This window comes from Ochotona princeps, chromosome 20 (genome assembly GCF_030435755.1).
Source record: "Ochotona princeps isolate mOchPri1 chromosome 20, mOchPri1.hap1, whole genome shotgun sequence".
In the NCBI taxonomy this organism is placed as follows: Eukaryota; Metazoa; Chordata; class Mammalia; order Lagomorpha; family Ochotonidae; genus Ochotona; species Ochotona princeps.
Window position 1 is genome coordinate 13,211,956 of NC_080851.1, and position 22,945 is coordinate 13,234,900.

The 22,945-nt window shown below is 40.5% G+C and overlaps 1 pseudogene; it reads right to left on the reverse strand.

Annotated features, from left to right (window-relative positions):
* Window positions 1-238: 238 nt before the first annotated feature.
* On the reverse strand, window positions 239-832 carry LOC101517806 (large ribosomal subunit protein uL11m-like; annotated as a pseudogene).
* Window positions 833-22,945: the final 22,113 nt, after the last annotated feature.

The window sequence follows — 22,945 nt, forward strand, 5'->3', positions numbered from 1 at the left end:
CTCAGGTAATTGCACTATAAATATTGAGTAGCTGGTTGTGTGTGTGTGCATGTGTGTGTGTGTTTTATTGGTGAAAAAGGACTTGATTCAGCCATGAATGTAAAAAAAGAGAGAGAGAGAGTCAGGAATAGGTTAGGCTGGAGTGGTATCCCTGCCTCCCCTGGGGCACAGGGCACCCCCGTTCCCCAGATACCAGCTTTCAAGCCATGGGGTGCAGAAAGAGGAAATGGAGACTGGGTTACTTCTTGGCGGCCTCTGCCCGGGCTGCCACCAAGTCGGTTTCCTTCTGGGCAGCCAGGAAAGCTACTGGCTCCTGCTGGAAAGCCACCAGCTTCTCCCCGCTGAAGTCCTTCAGCACCCAGATGCCCAGGGAAAGCACAGAGCAGGTGATGCAGTGGACCACTTAGGACAGGGGCACGTCCAGCAGGGCCAAGGCCTCGTTCTTGACCTTGACCCGCATATCTCATACCTGTGCTCAGGGTCACCAGGCCTGCCCCCTCCTTCCCTGTCTGCTGGGCTCCCTTCTCAGTCCCAGCGGCTGCCTTCAGGAAGTAGTTGATTGCGGGCTGAGCTAACCTGATTTCAAATGGACTGACAGGCTTCGCAAAGATCCTGGTGGACAGTGGAATGCCTTCTTTGATATCCTTGGTCTTTTCGTTGACCTCCTTGCAAAACTGGCTGACGGAAACACCTCGTTGCTCCAAGATAGGGCCCAAGGTGGGATGAGTGGGAAAGGATGGCGAATGCCCTGACCAGCTCACACTATGGTCCGGATCACACCTCTAGTCTCGAGCTTTCTAAGGGCTCGAAAGGTCGGACTTAGTTTCGACATGATGCTAGGGTATCTGGCTTTAGTTCACCTCAGTGAGAGACACTCTCTGGGCTCCGCCATCATGGGCCAGAGGTCAAGGGTCCTCCCTTGAGTAATTTGGGAGGCTCTGACTTTGACACTGGCTCACAACCAGCATACAAAGGGGAGATCCACTAATGTCTGAGAGGCATGTTCATGTACATGAACATGTGTGCTTATTTATAGTTCATGTCACTTTGTAAAACAGCTGAAGTGATCAGAACCCCAAATACTTAAGAAAAATTTGCAGGCTGTTTAGGAGCTATTTTAAACATTGTGTCACCCCCACAAAAAAATTTCTCTTACAGAGGGGTGGGAAATAGCATTTCTACTAGACAGGGGAAGATCAATAATGCAAAGAACACATTAGATTATTAGTGAGAAGAAAACTGAATTGCGCAAACAGGTGAAATTTCTATCATTTGTCTGAAAATCTCTCACAATCATTTTCTTGTTCAGAGCAGTTTCCTTTCATATCCTCCTAACCAACAGTCATCATTTCCATAAGGATATATCTACCTCAAAATTCTTCCTCTCAAAAGACTAAAAGAAAAAAAGATGAGAAAACTAAATAAATCAAAGTGATTTTTTTTAACCTAAAGAAAAGTCACCTCCATTGAGGACCAACATTAGAGGCCACAGGAAACCATGGCCAGGAGGTCCAGAATGCACAGGCCATCTGGACATATCACTGTCTTTTCTCAGCACCAGAGACATCACAAGACCCAGGCTGCAAAACCCTATCCACCTGCTTCTGGGATCAGAACAGGCGCTCGGCTAAAACAAGCAGATCAACTACAAAGCTTGATAATGCTTGACAGTAGAGTCAACCCATGACCCTTGAGTTGTTAAAATATCCAGCTCTTGATTTTCAGCTAAATATTTACTGGTTTCTCTTGGCTTCTTCCACATTGAGATCCTCCTAACGGCAGCATACTAGCAGCTCTACCAGGGGCAAAGAACTGGAAAAAGAAACAACAGTCAACTTTTCTGTTGCCCAGGCCAGTGAAAGCAGCATATAGCTCCTAATGAATTAGCAGAAAGGTTAAAATAAAGTCAAAATCAGATGTCAATCATACGATATGCAACTATCTCCTTTTAAAATTCTTTTTCTATTACCTTAGGTGAAGGAAGAATTAGCCATTCTCTAGGCAAACGAATTCAGATCTTAATCATATATTTTAATCAAACTGACTTGCTATTTTTGGATGAAGAGGATATTCAACATCAATCTGAATGTGCTGGGCACTACGTTTTCCCTATGAAGTGTTAGGGAAAAAATCGCAAACAGCAACATATGGTATTGCTTTAGTGTCTCCATTTTATTTAGCACAATTAGTCAACTACTTTAGAAATGATCAGAACTTGTTTTGAATTCCAGCCACAAAAATGAAGACATCCTCAGAGATCTCTTTCTTCTGTGGTTGGCTTCTACTTGGCAGAAGGCCCTTTAACTGAAGTTACCTCCAGTGCTGGCCCTTGAATGTAAATACCTTTTTGGCTGGTGCTTGGCCAGCAGTGAGGGACACATTACTCTCCTAGCATGACAGAGGAATGTAATCACTCACAGACCTTCAAGGGGGAAAAGAACCTCACACCAACCAGCAGGTGAAATGACCATTCCTAAAGAGAACTCAAAAGAAGAACTATTATTTCCAAACTCTTATCCTGTTACTAGGCTTTATATTAAAATTCAAAGATACAGAAACACACAATCTGTTTTTCTGAGCCTTTGAGAGATCTAAAAAAATGAGCTCTCAGCCTAAAACCATGTTACCTTGGCCTACGTTCACTGCTGTGCTTCAATTCAACTTCACAGCCAAAGACATCTGCAGGATTACACTCCAGGGTTCTGTACTCAAGACAAAGGAAGGAAGCATGAATTACCTGTTCCCCTTGTCTTCCAAGTCCGGGGATGCCCATCGGTCCTGGTGCTCCCACGGGTCCCACGTCTTCCTGTGTACAAAGTCAGAGATAGGACAATAAAACAAAACCTCATTCCTTCACACTTTGCTAACCAGGAAATAGCTCACATTCAAATCTATCTTGACAATATATATTCAAATGGGAAAATTATGAAACTTCATTTTAAGAGTTCACACTAACAATTTACCAGAACAATAAATAACGTATTTGTTGTTTTGTCCGTACTGCTGATTTTCATCAGCTTAGAGTTATCAATCATTTTGCTCAAAATTCCTTTTCCCTACATTGTGACATAAACATTTCCTGTTAGAATCATAATAAAATATTTAAAAGCATAAATTTTACTAGAAATAGGAAAACAGAAGTTTGCAACATAAACTATTTTTAAATCTCTTAATTTCCTTAAAATACATTTTTAAATTTAAGAAATAATCAAAGGTTAATGAACCAATATTAAAGAATATCGCCTCCACCCAGCAGCGACAATAAAAAATGCTGAGTCACACTCTCGGGGGTCTGGAAAAAGCTAAAACCTTCTCTCCGCTGTGCCTGTACCCATTGGTCTAAGCTTTCCTACCCACTCCTTCCACCACCTTTCTTCCCACATTTCTTCCCGTTCCCCAGCTTTTACCCGCTACTTCTATATCGTTCTTCACCAATCACTTCTCCCCATGGGTCCACTTGGCGCTATGATAGGCCAGCAATCGTGGGGGGAGGAGCATTAGCCTATCCCTGCAACTTCCTGTTTACCTGCTGGCGAGACCAGCTCTGCCTCCTGGCCCTGGGCCAGCCGCCATCTTGCAACAGCCCCTCCCAGTCCCAGGAGCAGCTATAGCACCCTGCTGCCGACAAAAGAACTTCACTGTTTTTCTTTCATGAAACAAATTGGTAAGACAAAGAGAGAGAATCACCAGCAAGAACAATGCCATTCATTCATTGTGTCCTTCTACAAATACTGTTGAGTGTCCATTACATGCAGAAACCATTCCAAACACTGAGGAACAACAGTGGTCCAAACAGCCGCAAATCTGTCTCAGTAGACTTTTTTTTTTTAAAGATTTATTTATTTTTATTGCAAAGGCAGATATACAGAGGAGGAGAGACAGAGAGGAAGATCTTCCATCCGATGATTCACTCCCCAAGTGAGCCACAACGGCTGGTGCTGTAGCCGATCCGAAGCCAGGAACCTGGAACCTCTTCCAGGTCTCCCACGTGGGTGCAGGGTCCCAAATCTTTGGGCCGTCCTTGACTGCTTTCCCAGGCCACAAGCAGGGAGCTGGATGGGAAGTGGAGCTGCCGGGATTAGAACTGGCGCCCATATGGGATCCCGGGGCGTTCAAGGCGAGGACTTTAGCCACTAGGCCACCATGCCAGGCCCTGTTTCATTAGACTTTACATTTTAGGAGGAGGAATAGGAAGAAGGGGTAAGTTTAGGAGGAGAAATGTAAGACAGATGACATACGTAGTATGCTGAGCAATGCTGCATGCTAAAGGAAGCACATTAGACTGGCAATGACAACTCCAAAGCGGCCCGAAGTGCTTCATGGATGAGAATAAATGATCCCAGTTATAAACTGAAAGAATCAGACCACTGGGTTGGTGCAGCATGCTAATCCTCCACCCTGTGGTGCCAGTATCCCAAATGGATGCCAGTTTGTGTCCCAGCTGCCCCATCTCTACACCAGATCTCTGCTTATAGCCTGAGAAAGCAGCAGAGCATGGCCCAAGTGTTTGGTACCCTGTACCCACGTGGGAAACCCAGAAGAGGCTCCTGGATCCTGGCTTCAGATCAGCTCAGTTCTGGTCATTATGGCTACTTGGGGAGTGAACCAGTGAATCGAAGACCTTGTCTCCTCATCTTTCCTTCTCTTTCTACAAAAGCTGCCTTTCAAATAAAAATATGCAAATGCTTTAAAAAATAACCAAGAGGAAAAGCATTGCAGACAAAACAAATAGTTCAAAGATGAGGCCTGCCATGTTCCTTATGGCAAGGGCTCTCGAATACGTGTAACACAGCAAGAGTTATGATTGAGGTTGGCTTCTTTTTTGTAAAGGTGGTTTATTGCTATTTTTAAAGATTTATTTATTTGAAAGTTTTTAAAAGAAAAGCCCCCCAAACCACTAAGTGATAAAGTTGCCAAGTTCTGTGTGACAGGACTCCAGCTGTGAATCAGAACTGGATCCCAACACATATTCCTTCCATTTATTTCCATCAAGGACTGCTGACAAGTGAAACACTAAAAAAGAACCTTCTAGAGCGTGTCTTACATGACTCTGATACACTTGTATAATACAGGAAGTAAAATCGAAGGATGCATTTTTGTTCATCAAAATACATTACTTTTAGCCCAAACACTGGCAAACTAAGGATCTGGCTGCCAGGTAAAATGTCTTTGAAATCCAGGTGCACCTGTTCATTTACGTATTGTGAGAGGCTGCTTTCGCAATACCAGTTCCTCTGTAATCAAAGTAACTCCATAGAAGTGTCTCATGGATCTCAATCCAAAAATGTTTACTACCCAACTGTTGTAGGAAAAGTTTGCCAATCCCACCACTGGAAGAAGCGGACTGCTGTAGGCCTAGCTCTCAGTGGTCCCCTGAGAACCGACCAGTCGATGGCATTTGATAAATCGGTCCCTCACCTTGCTGGACCTCCCTTTCCTGCTCTTTGGCTGCTCCTTCCCATTGCTGCTGCTGCCACAACTTTATCTATTTCTTCTAGTGGCTGCAGTACATAAAAGACTCAGTCATCAAACCTCCTCTTTTATTCATCTACCTGTAAAGTCACCCCACCATGGCTTTATACCGAGGGTTCCCGAATTGATGTCCCCAGCCTGACCCTATCCTACCTAGTGGATATGTCCCCTGAATGGGGCACCCCCATTTTTCCATTCTCACCCCAGAACACACAACTGATGGAACACACAACTCCACTCTGACTCCAGAAACCCAAGCATAGTTGCTGTTCTGCAAATGCTCAGTAACACAAAAGAGAGACCCGCCTTTTGTACAGTGTGATTTACATAAGTGCTGCTTTGTTATTTATGTATACAATATACCTCGTCATAGGGATGATACGGAGGGAGCTTATCACGGAGTCACAGACACCACAGTCTCCAAATCTAATGTTCAACATCAAAGAGGGAAGGAAGAAAGCAGGATGAGGAGTGGGTTGGACTGCGTAAGGCAACAGCAGATAAAAGCTTTGCTATGTGATCCTGCATGAGCTCCAGATGGAAAAACACAAATACCATGTCACAGCACCCTGGAAAAAGTTAATTTACCGAACTGCTAGAACAGTGGCCCTGTTGTATTCAGTTCTCGCTGCTCTAAAGGAAGAAAGGGCATCTTGCATATATTTTTGGAGTATTTTGGAGCTACAGTTAGAAAAAGAGCTGAACTACTTGAAAGAAAAAAAAATGACATGGCATCAAAAAATGTATTTAACTCACTCTCACTATTTCTACTACTTAAACAGATATCAAAGAGCAACAACCACCAGTAAGTAAGTCATTATAGAGCGAAACTAACACATGGGAGAGCTATGAATATCAATCATTCAAAAAGAATACATCTCATATAATGACATGCTCAGAAGCTGACATGTAAATGGTTCCACACTGAAGAGAGATCTTCAGCTCTGCGCATGTCTTAAACCACCTCCCCAGGCCCACCCTGACAGCTCGCACTTCCCTCTGCTCTTTTGGCCCTTCTTAACCCCCAGTGGCTTCTATCATAAACCTCACTTCCACTTCTGCTCTGGCTATCGTAGGCAGCTATTTTAAAGAAAACAAGCAATTAGCAGGAAATCAGCAAGGCTATGGCTGGTGGGCAGGATAAGTAAGGGCAGTGGTGCTGAGCATTTACAGTCTTAGAGATCAGCAGCACCAATAAGGCTGCACTTCCATGGAGCCGGGCCAAGGCCAAAGGAAGCCTCATGCAAATCATGCCTGACATAGAGAAGCAGCAAACACCATCCCGGTCCCTCAGAATGGCCAAACTGCCTCCTTGACCAGCTAACATAGGGAAAAAATTCCCCAACTTTGGTGCGACACTCCCTACAACACTCAAAATAACCTTTGCTTTCTGATTACATCCAAACCAGAGTCATCTTGAATGTTTCTAAAATAATCGGCCACCAGCCCAAACTCTACAAAAAACACTTTATGTCCCATTCTCCGAATTCCATTGGTTCCCCATAGTAAGTGTGCTTCCTCTGAAATAAGCCAACAAACTTTCATCAATCGCAGGTGTCTTCATGTGGATGTCAGAGGCATCAGCACTAGTTTTCTTAAATGAGTGCCTTTATTTCAATCCTAATGTTTAATAAAAATATTTATTTTACTTGAAAGTCAGATATATATAGAGAGAGATCTTCCATCTGCTGGTTCACTCCCCACATGGTCAAAGTGGCCAGAGCTAGATCTGTCCAAAACTAAGAGCCAGGAGGTTTTTCTGGGTCTTCCGCAAGAGGACCACGGGCTTGAGCCATCCTCTGTTGCTTTCCCAGGTCAAAAGCAGAGCATCTGGGACTCTAACAGGTATCCATGTGGGATGCCAGTGCTGCGCTCAAAGAATTAGCCTGCTATGCCACCATGCTGGCCCATTTTGATCTCATTTTTAAGTTATGCTTGAGTATATGGATGTGCACTCCTAATGGGGTCAGGTCAACAAGTCTTTTATAAAGATTGATTTATTTTTATTGGAAAGTCAGATATACAGAGAGGAGGAGAGACAAAGAGAAAGATTTTCCACCTGCTGATTCACTCCCCAAGTGGCTGCAATGGTCAGAGCTGAGCTGATCCGAAGCCAGAAGCCAGGAGCCTCTTCCAGGTCTCCCAATTGGGTGTGCTGGGTCCCAAGGCTTTGAGCTGTCCTTGACTGCTTTCCCAGACTACAAATTGGAAGGCAAGTGGAGCAGCTGGGATACAAACTATCACCCATATGGGATCTTGGCATATGCAAGTCAAGGATTTTAGTCACTAGGCTACCGCACTGAGCCCAGGTCAACAACTTTTTGGAACTATTTTTAAAAGTATGAGTGCATGTCATTTGCTTTCAAAGTTGTTTTGTTGATGGTGCAAGTCAGTGGAACCGAAACCAAAATAACAAGTGAAACATTAAATAATGGTATTTGCCTTATCAGAGTTTGTGCTACATAATAATGTCTTGCATAAACAAGATGTGTAGTTAGCTGGATACTTTTGTGGCATCGTTGCACTGTATGTAGTTTAAAAATGTCCACATATACAGAAAGTTTGTATTGATATTTTTCCTACTGTGCATCCTATGTGCAGTACCTTGTCGCCTTTGATTGACAGGCCTTGTACTCCCTGTGGCCCAACTGGTCCTTCAGAACCTTTTTCGCCCTGAAAATGAAACATGGGAGAGACATTACTACAACCATCACCCAGATTTTAAATCTGTTTATCTTATGCTTAATGTGAAGTATGCTGTAAACAAATTTATAAAACCAACATCTAGATTAGCTATTCACTACAAATGGGTAATTCTAACTGATTCTAATAGTGGAATTTGAAAAAAAAAAAATTAGTCCTACTTCTTAGCCAGGAAGCGGGCAGTTCAAGCAAACAAATAAGTAGCATCACAGAAGGTATAAAGCTCAATTTCTGATTTCAACAGAAATTTCTGGAAATGGCGGAACTTCATCAATCATAGAGTATAACTAACTGGATAAAGTCTCTTTTCCGTATTACTGGAAAATAATTCCATATTATGTAGAGGTGCAATAATATAAAATGTATATTATTATGTACATAAATGTAATGCATCACACAGGAAACATCACAGTAATATATGAATAGAGCGAGGATCCCCAGGAAAGTCCTTGAGTTTAATCACTGGCTAGTATGTATATATATTTTTTAACATTTTTAACCCATGACTATGTGAGCAAAACACTTTGTCTATTCCAGAAAGCGGGGTTACCTTTGGTCCTGGAAATCCTTCTCCGGGTGAGCCCCTCTCTCCTGGAGCTCCCTCCGGACCTCGGGGACCCTGGGTGTGACAGGAGGGCAAGACGAATAGGCAAGGGAAGAGAGAATGGGAAGAGGGGCAGGAAGGGAAGGAGAAAGGGAGAGAATGGTTACAACTCAGTTCTCGTGACCATGACAATGAATTAGTCCTAGTCAAACATTTGTTGAAAATCTTCATGGCCGTCTCCACACTGATGCGGAGTAGTGAAATGCACATCCCACACAGTATGAAATACTTGTTGTATTTGGCTAGCATGAGACCGTCAAGAATCCTGAAAATAAAGGAACAGTCAAGAAGGCTTCAAAATAAGAACTAGGAAATAAATCCTCTGAGGAAAAACTATAAATCCATCACTTGGGTGGCCTGGAAAAGGATGCAGAATGAATCAATAATTCAATTAAGCATCAGGGGGAAGCTATGAAGAAATAACCTTCTAGCTGCTACAAAACACTGGATGCTAGTATCATGCATTTTAGCACCTGGCTGGGTAAATTTGGATTCCCGTTATTTCAAGAATGGGTTGAACCCACTGGCAGTTTGACACACAGATCGGATCTCTCTATAGAACCATTAAGAGAGAATATGATTTTCTCTTTCAATAACTAAAATGAAGAGGTTCGTGGTATTGCTCAGGAAGGCTCTAGAAGAGGAGAAAACTTCTCACAAAGAAGAGCAGAGCCCTGGGCTTTGCCGTGAACTAGCAGGAAACAGACCAAATGAAACACAAAAAACAACAGAACAAGGTGTTCGTGCAAACTAGGAATGTCCAAAGGCTGCACGTTTTCCTTCTTTTTTTCCCCCTCCTCTTAATCAGAGGCAAAAAGGTAGAAAAGGAACTAGCAGTGAAAAATCCAGAAGCACCCCCTGGATGTGTTCCTGTAATTAACCTAAACAAATAACTTGAGTTTGCTTGCTGGGAAAGTAACCTACGACAGAACCAAAATCTACCATAGTTCTTGCAAATGCCTAAACCAGCACACTTTGGGTTTCTGTTGGCTTGACATCCAGGGGGATCTAAAGACGCTTTCTGCCCAAGCCTGGTAGCAGAACTTAGATGCTGTATTATACTCATCAGGAACGCCTCAAACTTACGGATTTATATGATAGAAAACGAACTTTCTGTCAATGTTCAATAATCTGCATTTTTCTAATGAGCCTTTTAAGAAACAGCCTTTAGTACTTACACATAGCCTTTTTAGCAAAGATTTCAATTATGAGGGAAAAAGCTACCATCTAATTCAATTTAAATTGCAATGCTGATGGGAAATCTCACTCTTAACACTCCAAAACCTTAATCAAAGTGCTAATATCCATGACAGCTTACTCTAAAGGCAGAGCAATTCACTCGAGGAAGATTCAAAGGAGCCTGAAAACTAGATTGTACAACTAAACTGAAAAGTGCCAAGCCAACATTACACATCCTCACAAGGAAAATAGGAACAAATTAATTTCCTTCCCATACGAGATGACAAATGAAAACATCACAACTTACAGCAAACAGAAAGGAGCCTTTTTCAAGCTGACTTCGTTTTTTTCATTATTCACCAGTGATATACCAAATGTCTAATAGGTAGAAGGCACAGTGTTTGGTTCTAGGAGCCACAAATAGATCTGTTCTTGTGTCATGAAGATCACAGCCTTGCATGACAGTTAAAGCGGAGTTTGGTGTTACCGAGACGCAAGCCCAAGTTTAAACTGCTACATCTTAGTAGTGGGACCTTAAACACATATTCAGTTTCTCAAAGCTCAGCAGGAGCCTCAAATTGGCTATAAAATCACCATCTTCCTCAACTTCGAATGTCATTGTAAGGATTAAGTCAGATGTAAAGCGCTCATGTACAAAGCCTTCAGTAGACATCTGCCAAAACTGTCAAAATTACTGAAGCCCCACAATTGCTTAGAGCATCATTCGAAGGCAGTTTCTCCAACTAAGGCAATCTCAGTGAGAATGGCTTAAACTAAGCAATGTGAAGACAGGCTCTCTCCATAAAATAAACGCGGCACCTTCCTTCCTCCTCTGCACTTTTAGGATACATCAGCCAAGGGGAGGGGACAATTTTGGAGATTCTAGGAGCCCTGTGCTTAAAGCTGCTAAAAATACTCAGTCTTCATAAACATTCAGAGGAATTTACAAGTCAGTAGTTCAAGGCTGAATTACTGTTAACCAGCAAAACAACATTCCAGAGTACAGTGTATCCTCCAGTTACACATAATGGAAGACCATGAACCAGGGAAGAGTATTAGCAGGCACTTGTGTTAGATGAACTATACTTTTAATTTATTCGGCAATTCCAAAGGACAATTTTTAAAAGACAAAAATACTCTACACAGAAAAAAATGTCAGTGTCCTTTCCAAAGCCTTTAAACCATCTATAACTATGACATGTTTATTTCACTTCTGAAAAACATTTCTAAATAAAAAAAGAAACTAATTACCAGTTAATATAGTCTAATAGCCTCATTTGAGACATTAACAATTAGACAAAATATAATTTCCCATATTTAAATTCTTAATAATCTATAAAAGTAGTTTCAATAGACTTTGTAAGCACTAAGATAGACTGGTAAAAACAGTAAAAATTTTCCAGTATTATCAGTGTCATCTATTTTACTTGTTAGCCCAAGGTAATTACAAGTTCTTCTTTAGGGGTATTTTTTTTCTACTGAGAGTTCTCTGATTATCACTGCACACACGCACGCACACGCACACACACAAATAAATTACCTGCAGAGTCTGAATTTATTTTTCATGAAACAGTTATATCAATCAGATCAGTCAAAACCAGAAGGAAGATGACAGTTCAAAGTTAGGTCTTGGAGCCAGATTAGGAATTCCACTCACCAGTAGACTTCTTCTACTATAGTTCTTTTGCAAAGGAAAGGTAGCATTAAACCTGAAATTACTTTAGATGACTCCAGCGAAGAAAGAAATTAAGGAATTCTGTGATATTTGACACACTATTTGAGATCTTTGCCAACTTCGTTATGATTTTCACTTCCAATTAAATCATAAAACTTCATAGTATCATTTTACTTGTAGCTTGGAAAGAAAATAAACAAAAATGTCATGTGCTGACAATCTTGTGAAAATTCTCTAGCTTCAAATGATTAGAAAGACCAGATAAAATTTTCTTCACAATAAATTGTAAAGATGTAACTGAGCCCCATTCCCCAAAAATAAAGCAAATTACATAGTTCAAAAACAGGTTTCCTGCTAGACCAAGGCAGTTCGTGTGCTGGGAAGACATGTAGAATATCCAGAGGGAGAGACAACAGCAGAGAATGTGGAGTAGTCCATGGAAAGTGAAGGGAGAATCAGAACCAAGATTCCAACAAGCTGGGAACTTGGCAGTTACACCTTTAAGAAACAGAGTAGAAAACAGGCAACTGATCAGCACAATACGAATGACAATGTTCTTGCCTGCACTGTCTTGGGATCTAAGTGCTCCTGAACATTTTTAGCATGGTTCTCTGCTGTGAACGGGCTTGTGGTTTCGGTTAGCATCACCTCGTCTGAGCATCTTAATCAAGACATCAACACCAAGGAACTCCCTAGAGGACATATGAGACATCAAGTCAAACTCCTCTTAAACACCATCCACACACGACACTCAGGACTTTGACCAGGAAAGTCCTGCTGAAAACGAATTTGAAGTCCAAAGTACAAAACTTTCAAGAAATAATTTGCAATTAATAAAAGTGAGCCAATACAAAGCAAGTTTTAAGACTTTCAAATAACAGAATAAAAGACCAAAAACATACTATAAATGCTTAACGAAAATAACAAACAAAATACAGAATCAAAAATAGTATAGCAAAAACATAATAGCAAAAGGCAGGTTTTTAAAAATAATTTCAAAACTTTTTAACAGTTCAAACTAAAAACACCATGGAATTAAAACCAATTTATACTCTAATCACAATAAATTATGACTGAAGCAACATAAATGAAGGAAATAAATTTTCACTTGCACTATAATGACCCTACGAAAGAACAGATTTTTTTTAAATTGTATAGTCAGCCTAAGTTTAAAAAAAAAAATTACTAACAAATCCTAAACAATTCCACAGGTCTCAAGAGCTGTACTTGTTATTGGTAGAACATGCAGTCGGCACCCAGCCCAGCTCTCCAGACCAACTACAATAATTTAAAGAAAACCAAGTCACAAAATTGAGCAAACACACATTTACTGAAAACAACTTTGCTTTCCTTAAGTTTTTATTTTCATTTTGTGTGAAAGAAATCTATCCACCACCTGACTTCCCAATCATGCACAACAACCATGACTGTCATCTGCAAGCAAGGTTATTTTTCTTTGCTTTTTTTCACTTCAGGGTTTCCTATTTTTATTTCTTGTCTCTTTTCCTGAACGGGCTTCCTTTAGGGATACTGAATGACACGGAGGGAACTACACACCCTTGGCTTCTTCCAGATCTCAGTGGAACACACCCAACTTCCCTTTACTACGTACATTAACTGTAGGTTTTAGGCAAAAGTGAAGAATACTTCTATTTAAGATTTATTTAGTCAATTACCTCTTTTAGCCTGGGAAATCAATAACTTGAAAATTTAAGACTCTTCTTACACCACAGTCATCGTGTTTGATTCATTACTTCTCTACATGCCATTTGACAGAAAAATTTTCTCTCTAAAACAAGCATTGAACTTGAAAGCTGCATAGGCTGAAAACTGAAGAGCATTTTTTTTTCTTTCTACCATCATCAATCCCAGCCTTAGAAGCACTCGTGGACTAGATAATGAACAAGATCCTCATTCGCAGTCATTGATTTATTTTTATGGTTATAAAAAATCAACTGCAAAGTATACCCATTATGTCTGAATCCAGATCTCTTATCTGCTACGATATGTTGACACATGAGAACTCTTCTTCTCAGACAAGCTGATTAACCTTGTAAAGATTACAATAAAAAGATACCAGTCATAAAAATCACATATATGAGTATACATAGAGAAACATAAGAAAGGACTTCAAGAAACTCATGAGAAAAACATGGAATTGAAGGACAAATGTGTTTGGATGCAAAAAAAATTTTTGGAAATTATGTATAATTTGTTTACACTATGCACTTCTATGAACTTTTTGAGGAACACAAATTTCAAAATTTTTGCATTAAAATATACCTATTCTTTAATTCCATTTTTCCAAGAGCTTTTTGCAGCACCCCATCTAGGTGGTCCTATTTTTTTTCATAAAGGATTTATTTATTTTTATTGGAAAGTCAGATTTACAGAGAGAAGGAGAGACACAGAGAAAGTTCTTCCAGGCCCTGGTTCGCCCCAAGTAGCCACAACAGCTAGAGCTGAGCCAGTCCAAAACCCGGAGCCACAAGTTTCTTCCCAGTCTCCCAGGCAGGTGCAGAGTCCCACGTCTTTGGGCCATCCTCGACTGATTTCCCAGGCCACAAGAAAGGATCTGGCAGGGAAGTAGAGCAGCTAGAATACAAACTGGTGCCCATATGGGATCTTAAGCATGCAAGGCAAGGTCTTTAGCCACTAGGCTACCATACTGGGCCTAGTCCTATTTCAAAGGTATGAAAAAGTCCTTGAATACTCAATGTCTTTTGATATTCAAAACAATAAGGTAGATTAACCTGACCATTTTTTCTAAACTTAAGGAGTCACGGAGAATGGGGAGGAGGTGCTGCTGTTGTGGGGTATTAGATATAACCATCATCTGCAACTCCTACTCCTAGATGGGCTCCAATTCACATCCTGCCTCTTCACTTCTGATCCAGCTCCCTGCTAATGCACCTCAGAATGCAGCGGAAGACGACCACTGTCCTTGGGCCCCTGTACCCTTAAACTGGGTGGAGTTTCCAGGTCTTACAGTTGGTCAGACCCAGCCCCAGTCACTATAGCCATTCTGAGAGTGAAATTGTGGACACTAGATCTCTCTCATGCTCTCTACCAGCTCTGTAACTGTGACTTTCAAATAAACACATAAGCCTTAAGAAAAACAACTCCCTAGGAACTACATGTCCCTCTTATTCCACTTAAATTTTTGCAACTTACTGGCTGTCCAGGTTCACCAACTCCCATTGGCCCGGGAGCACCTGTTCTTCCTTCTTGACCTCTTTCACCCTGGGGGGAAAAAGAGTAGAATGAAAATTTGAATTCTAAAATAAATAAAAGACACAACACATATTATTCCCAAGAGTTCAAGAAGAATAAATTTTGTAAATGCCTGGATTTAAGTGAACAAATCACCCTAAATACTCATCTCTTTCTGTCTAGACATAACGCAGTGTTCTCTGCTTTCATGAACTGTGGCACAGTAACTTGAAGTGCAGACCATGTGGCAGTTCAGCCCTTGGTGGCTAAGAATGCAGGGCTAATAATGCTTGCCCTGTCTCCCGCTTCGGTGCCATCCTTCTGGAATGCTTTCCCTCTCTTAACTCCATTCTGTTCTAGTTGATGATTTAATTCCAGCTTCCACATACTTTCTGAAGTCCTGATCAAATGATGTTGGATGGTGTCAGTTTTGACTGCTCTCTGTCACAGACCTATTTTAGAGGCTTACAGCTCAGCCAGTAAGAAAGCCCATTTAAAACAGCACTTCTGCTTTTCCAGGGTCTGGATGATGCAAAACCTCCCAGAAGCGGAAACAGCCCTTTCTAGTTCCCCATAAATGTTCAGTCGACATTTATTCAGTGTCATGAGCTAAAAGGCCTCTGTTCCACTGTGCTTGTTTTATTAAATAAATTTAAAGTGATAACTGATTGTTAACATGTCATACTTCCTAATATCATATTCTCACACGAATGCTTAAAACAATGAATGCTCGGCAAAAGTACATGAACATTGGCAAGAGGATGTGTATTTGGAGATGAATTTTTCCTCCAGCCAAATAAAAACTACAATTATAGTCCTTGTCTCTGCCCAGGGCATTTTACCATCTAAGCCTACAAACCCTAAAGAGCTTCCCCAAGAAGCCTCCTCCTGGAGACAAAGCCATGCTGAACAAGATTTAACTCACACTCCCCTGGGCCCTGCTGTAAATTCAATGATCATCAAAGGACAAAGAGACAAGTATTCTTACCTTAACACCTTGTTGTCCAATTCCAGGGGCTCCTGGAGGGCCATAAGGACCAGGAGGACCTGGCTCACCCTAGGGGAAGACACAGTGATGGGTTAGGTCACCCTAACATTAGCAGCACATATAGGTATGCTGTTGCAGCAGGAATTTAGAACGTTAACAATAAAACCTAGTAGAGAGTCCTGCTACTGACTGTTTACAGTCCATTTAGAAAAACAACACAGAGCCAGGGTCAAATTACCCACTAAGTGCAGTGGGCACAGAGAGTATCTAGCCCACAGTACTTTGAAGAGCCCATGAAAATGAATTTTAATTTCTTAAATCAGAATAAAATAGAAGTCTAATAATAAGGAATATAGAACAATAAATCCATTAACTCAGTCACAGAATAAAATGTTTTTAATAGAGAAGATCACATGGGGCAAAATATTTTTAAGATTCATGAATGAGACAAAGTAGCCCTCACTTGCTCATCCAGCATTCAAGGGCTCCAGCACACACATTCTGTTTCCTGCCCAGGGGCTATTCTCTGCCTCCCTCCTCTTGTCTGCTGATGGAACCCTGATCTGCGCAGGTCCATGGGCAGCTCTTCTTGGCACTCAGAGTTGCAGGAGAAAGGGCAGTCAGTCTCAAGCAAGTTGGAATTTCTCCTTTTTCTTTGCCACTGTTAGTCTGCACAGGTGCTCATTTCTGGACAATGAGATAAGAGGCACATTTATGCTTTTAAGAGACAAGCCTTTGCTTTTTTTTTATTCCTTCACAGAAGTGTACTACCTCTCTGGTGAAGCAACAATCTCAAGAAAGAAAGTCAATAGTTGAAGAGGATAACACAAGAAAAAATGGAAAGATCCTGGCTTCTAGATAACTCTGTTGAGTTACTGATCCAGTCCAAGATAACCTACTGCCAGATGTTTCACTTCCTTAACAAGCAGTTATTATGGCTTAAATCATTGTTGTTAACATCATTGCTATTCAAGCAACATCATTCCCAATTAACGACCAGCTACTAGGTGGCAGACACATAATAGAATTGAAATACGCCAGAATGGGATGAGACCATGGCACTCAAACCCTTACATTTCTCACATGACCCAAGAAATTACTGAGCCAGTCCCAATTCGCCCCCCAAAGTCATTCTCAGAGACATGGCTCTTCAGAGCTCGCGGGCTTCCAGCCCCAGGAGTATGATAATCAGAGAAGCACGGTGACTACTGATCCCGGTTGCTCTGCTTATAATATGAATGTATTCTATTTATCAAAATGATAATCTTCATGGTATAAATGTTTTCATATATTAAGAACTGTAACATGAAGAATATTTTAAGCTATTAAACTGAGGTATATTTTCTTCTTTATATACAAACACACATACACACATGTACATTTAGTTTGTGCTAAAGATTGAATACTATCATTGAGTTAATGAATATTGGCTCTTAAGTTTCAAGAGGGAATGAAACCAAGATGGTGGCTGTGTAAGAGGTATCAGTAATCATCTTCCTGTGGAAACAACTCTGTGATATCTTTCTTTGGGAAATGTCTGTTGAGAAGTGTCTGGACAGATCACATAGTTTCTAGTGCTTACGGACAGTTGGGACTTGCCCAAGCATTTAGCTAGAGACCTGTGTCCTCACGAGACGACGTGTTTTAGCATGCATTGGTCAACAGAATGAAGACACTGATCTACAGAAAGAGGGAAAATATTATAAGTAATACATCTGACAAGGGACTAAGATCCCGAATATATAAGAAACTCAAACAACTCAATAACCAAATAGCCAAATAACCCAATTATAAAACGGACCATAGATCTAAGCAGGCATTTCTCCAAGGAAGATATACAAATGTTCAACAGGTACATGAAAAAAAGCTCAGTCTCAGCACTCCTCAAGAAAATGCATATCGGGCCCGGCGGCGTGGCCTAATGGCTAAAGTCCTCACCTTGAACACACCAGGATCCCATATGGGCGTCGGTTCTAATCCCGGCAGCTCCACTTCCCATCCAGCTCCCTATTTGTGGCCTGGGAAAGCAGTAGAGGGACGCCCTCCCCCCCTGAAAAAGCTTTGTGACTCTGCACCCACGTGGGAGACCTGGAAGAGGTTCCAGGTTCCCAGCTTCGGATTGGCGCAGCACCGGCCGTTGTGGTCACTTGGGGAGTGAATCATCGAATGGAAGATCCTCTCTGTCTCTCCTCTCTATATATCTGACTTTGTAATAAAAATAAACAAATCTTTTTTAAAATGCATATCAAAAAGACAAGATAACAAATGTTGTTGAGGATATAGAGAAAAGAGAATACTTGAACTCTTATGATGGCAATATAAACTCATACAACCATTGCAGAAAATAGTGTAAAGGGTTCTCAGAAAAATAAAAATAGAATTCTCTTATCACCCAGCAATCCCATTCCTGGGTATATATCCAAGGGAAATGAAATACATCTGGCAGACATCTGGTCTCCCGCACTTAACAAAGCACTATTCACAAGAGCAAGAAGTTAAAACAAGCTAAGCATATCTGTCATTGAATGGATAAAGAAAATGTGATACATGTACCGGTTAAATATTTCTGAGCTGCAAAGAGAAATGAAATCCTGCCATTTTCAATAACACAGAACTGAAGATATTACATTAAATGAAATAAAGGATAAATGTACGTACCTTGTTGGATATTATTTGCGTATTGAAATATCACTTGTACCCTATAAATATGCAAAATTGAATATGTAAAATTATTAATTAAACACTTAACACTGCTTCAATTACATGATTATAAAAGGGCCCTGATCTGGCACTTTTTGTATTTTTTACCTCATTTAATCTTCTAACAATCCTAGCAAATAAGAATAATGTTTCAATTTATATCACAGAACTAGAGTCTCCATATTTTAGTCAATGTTTAGCATGGACAAAATCAGAGGGGAAAGAAACATGGCTGTGGAGGGATTCAGTCTGGTGGAATTTTGTCTTCATCATTTACTAACACTTTGACCATTTACAGTATCCACATATGCAAAATGAGAATAATGGTCTCTACCTTGCAGCGTTTTGGAGGGCATTAAAAAATAAATATAAAAAATAAAATACCCAAGCCATAACATTCACATGGTGACTGTTCAGTGTGAGTAGGTTTGCCTGTACCAGGGTGGTGGCCAACAACATTCTGGAGGTAATGATTTACTCTGCTAATGGAGTATCAGGTTATATAATAAGAGACATAAATCAGATTGCACCTGCACTTCACAGAAGCTTACACAATCTGGTTGGAGAAATAAATGAACATAAAACAAATACAAGCATGCCAATTACCTATTATAAAAGTATTAACAGAGCACACAAGTCTCTGAGGCAGAAATGTTTAATTATGCCTTAAGGAATTGGGAAAGTTTCATTAGAGACTTTTTTTAAAATTGAACAAAGAAGTAGGCGCCATGGCTAATCTGACAGAAAGGAAGAGCGGCCAGAGTTCAGGAAGAGGAGAGAATGTGAGGCAAAAATGAGGCGCAGCGTCCTGGGGACAGTCAGCAGCCCTGTGGCTCCAAGGGACCGCAAAACAAGTCACAAAGTAGTGTCGCTGTGTGCGGCTGCTCTTTCCAAAGGAAATACACAGAAAGCGCAAATGTAACGTGAAATGTCCTAGTAGTTTCATTCACAAAATAAAAAAATAAACATGTGAATAATAAAAATGCTATGTTGACATTAAAATATCATTTCAATATAATCAATATTTTAAAATAGTAATAATGTTTGTGATTTTAAGACTAATTCTTGCAGGTGCAATGTCCCTGACACTTATACTATATCTCTCTTTGGACCATCCTCATTTCACCTGCCCAGTAACCGCATGTGGCTACTCTACTGGACAATGCAGATTCAGGCTAGAACCATGGACAGCACCAACATTTAAGTGGGTTGGGAATAATAGAAGAACACATTGATGTTTGGGGGGATTTGGTGAAAACCATGGGCTTGGAAATTCTCCTACTGCGTTCCTTTGAGTTTCCAACCAAAAACAACTGGATACAAACTGCATTATATATCAAGTACCTATTATATGGCTATTCCTACAAACTTGGTCAAATGCAATTAACCAGGCTTTTTTTTTTTTTCCAGCTACAATGGTAATTACACCATAATAAACGGCCGAAAGAAAAATCAGATAAAGAAAAACTAACACTTGTTAGTCATGAAACTGGACATGAAACCAAAATCTAACATCTTGTAGTCATGACATAAACAATTCCTTCCTTCCTTCCAAACAATAAGAAATAACAAAATGTTTTCCAAGATTTGGGATTATTTCAGACCAGAACTTTTCTTGGATAATACAATTAGAAACACTGCAATCACCCTTCCAAATGGTAGAAAAGGAGGAATGAACATTTGGGAGGAGGGAAAGAAGAAAAGAGGGAGGAAGAAAGGGAGGGGAGATATAGTTGATATGTGTCACATACTTGTTAAATCAAACTCCACTTTGTATCTAATCTGTCTTGCTTAAAAGAAAGTATTGCATAATAAAATCTTGTTTTCAGAAAACATCAGGATAGATTTGGTTTGATTAACATAAACTTGTCAAAATATCTAATAATTTAATGAAATTTGCCAACCCATATGGCACTTACTATGTAACAGATGATTCTGTAAGTCTCACATATAGTAATTCATTTAATTTTCACAAAACTTTCAGACTTTGGGGAATTTTGAGTTCTCAAAGTATTTCAAAAATCAGAGTAAGGGCCTCCAGTATGCCACAACAGGTTAAGCCACCAACTGCAATGCTCAAATTCCATACAAGCAGCAATTTGCATACTGGCTGCTCCACTTCCCATCCAGCTCCTTACTTGTGGCCTGGGAAAGCAGTTAATAATGGTCCAAGACCTTGGCCTCTGCATTCATGTGGAAGACCCAGAAGCTTCTTCTGGGTCCTGGCTTCAGATAGGCTCAGCTTTGGTTGCTGTGACCATTTGGTGTGTGAGTGAGGAGATGAAGGATCCCTGTCTCACCACCTTCCTCTCTAAAATCTACCACTCAAATAAAAATAAATAAGTCCTTTTTCTGAATCTAAGGAATGTGTGATTCTCTTCCTGAAGCAAGGACCAGTTAGCAGCTAATTAGCAGATTATGAGTTGTGATGCTGGTGGCCACAGTTCCAATTCCTGAGCCACACAGGGAGCTACCAGGAAATGCTAGGGTAGATAGTTATCCTAATCTGACAACAAGCATGCTGATAATGAGAGGAGGTGGGCCCATATCATGTTTCTTATACACTTAACCTCGGAATCTGTGAGAAGTCAGAGTTGACAGTTACTATTCAGTAGGTACCCAGTTTTTGTTGGGATGATGAAAAGTTTTGTACACAGGTAGTGGTAAAGGTTATACAGCACTATGAATGCATTTAACACTCTTAAATTACTCACTTACAACTCAAGCAAATGATATATTCTATATTAAGTTCCTTTTACTACAATTTTTTAAAGTCTTATGCCACTAATGGAGTATCAGGTTCCATAATAAGAGACATAAATCAGATTGCACCTGCACTTCACAGAAGCTTACACAATCTGGTTGGAGAAATAAATGAACATAAAACAAATACAAGCATGCCAATTACCTATTATAAAAGTATTAACAGAGCACACAAGTCTCTGAGGCAGAAATGTTTAATTATGCCTTAAGGAATTGGGAAAATTTCATTAGAGACTTTTTTTAAAATTGAACAAAGAAGTAGGCGCCATGGCTAATCTGACAGAAAGGAAGAGCGGCCAGAGTTCAGGAAGAGGAGAGAATGTGAGGCAAAAATGAGGTGCAGCGTCCTGGGGACAGTCAGCAGCCCTGTGGCTCCAAGGGACCGCAAAACAAGTCACAAAGTAGTGTCGCTGTGTGCGGCTGCTCTTTCCAAAGGAAATACACAGAGAGCGCAAATGTAACGTGAAATTTCCTAGTAAGCTTCATTCACAAAACAAAAATAAACATATGAAAAATATACAATGAAAAATAAGTAATATCATACATTTGAAATAAAGTTAGCTTTCCCTGTTGCAAAGCTGCCATCATAACTTTCTTGAAGGAGTATCGGATGCTGATATAGTTAAATGTGAAATCCAACAGGACACTGTGGGGCCTGATTCTGCTCTCTTCAGCACTGAGAACGACTAAGCAACTTCATGCATTTGGGTTCCTTGGTTTAAAAAAGCCTCTTTTCAGACAGTCTCTTACACACACACACTGTGCTCCACTACCTAAAAACTACCTGTATCAGAGATTTGGGAATGGAAGTCCTCTACGTCATCTATCTTGAAGCTATTAGGTGTTCTGGCAGCCACCTCAAGTTGTCCCTATTACTTGTCTTGTGTTGAGTGACCCTTAAGCTTGTTGAGAAAAATGGTGGGCAGGTGTGCATGTAGGTCAGAGGCCTTTCCACAAGAATTGCTGAATTTCTAATGATTCCCTACCTTTTATTAAGCCAAGTACAGAAATAGCAGCCAGATGTTGACATCTCAGAAGGAAAGATATTCAGAGTTTGGCAGCTCAGCCCTTATTCTTCATTTAACAGCTGTGTATAATTCAGAGTGTAGAGGGATTCCTCCTACACGCTGAGCAGTCATGACCTAACTCAAAGGTGTTGGTCTGCCAGGAGAACCACACTGCATTTTAATGTTTTTGACCACTGGAAAAGCTGATATATTCAACTGCCCCGATTTAAAATACTTTACAGAAATTCTAAAAGAGTCATTCTGTTAAGAGGTCTGTGAACTTAAAATGTTTCATTGTTTGGTTGTTATTTATTATGAACTGTAGATATCTATGTCTGTTTTGCGTGATATACTCCATATAAAGCTCGAAGTAATTACAATGCTAAAAAAAAATGACGATTGTTTTACCTTTTTTTTGAAAGGCAGAGTGACAGAGACAGAAAGAGAAGTCCCATCATTCCATTTCATTCCTTCAAAACCCACCATTACTAGAGCTGGACCAGGCTGAAGCCAGGAGCTGGACACTCAGTCCAGGCCTCCCACATGGGTATCAGGTGCCCAGCACTGAGCTTTCGCTGCTACCTCCCAGAGTGACAATTAGCTGGAAGTTGGAGTCAAGAGTCAAACCAAATGATCTGGTA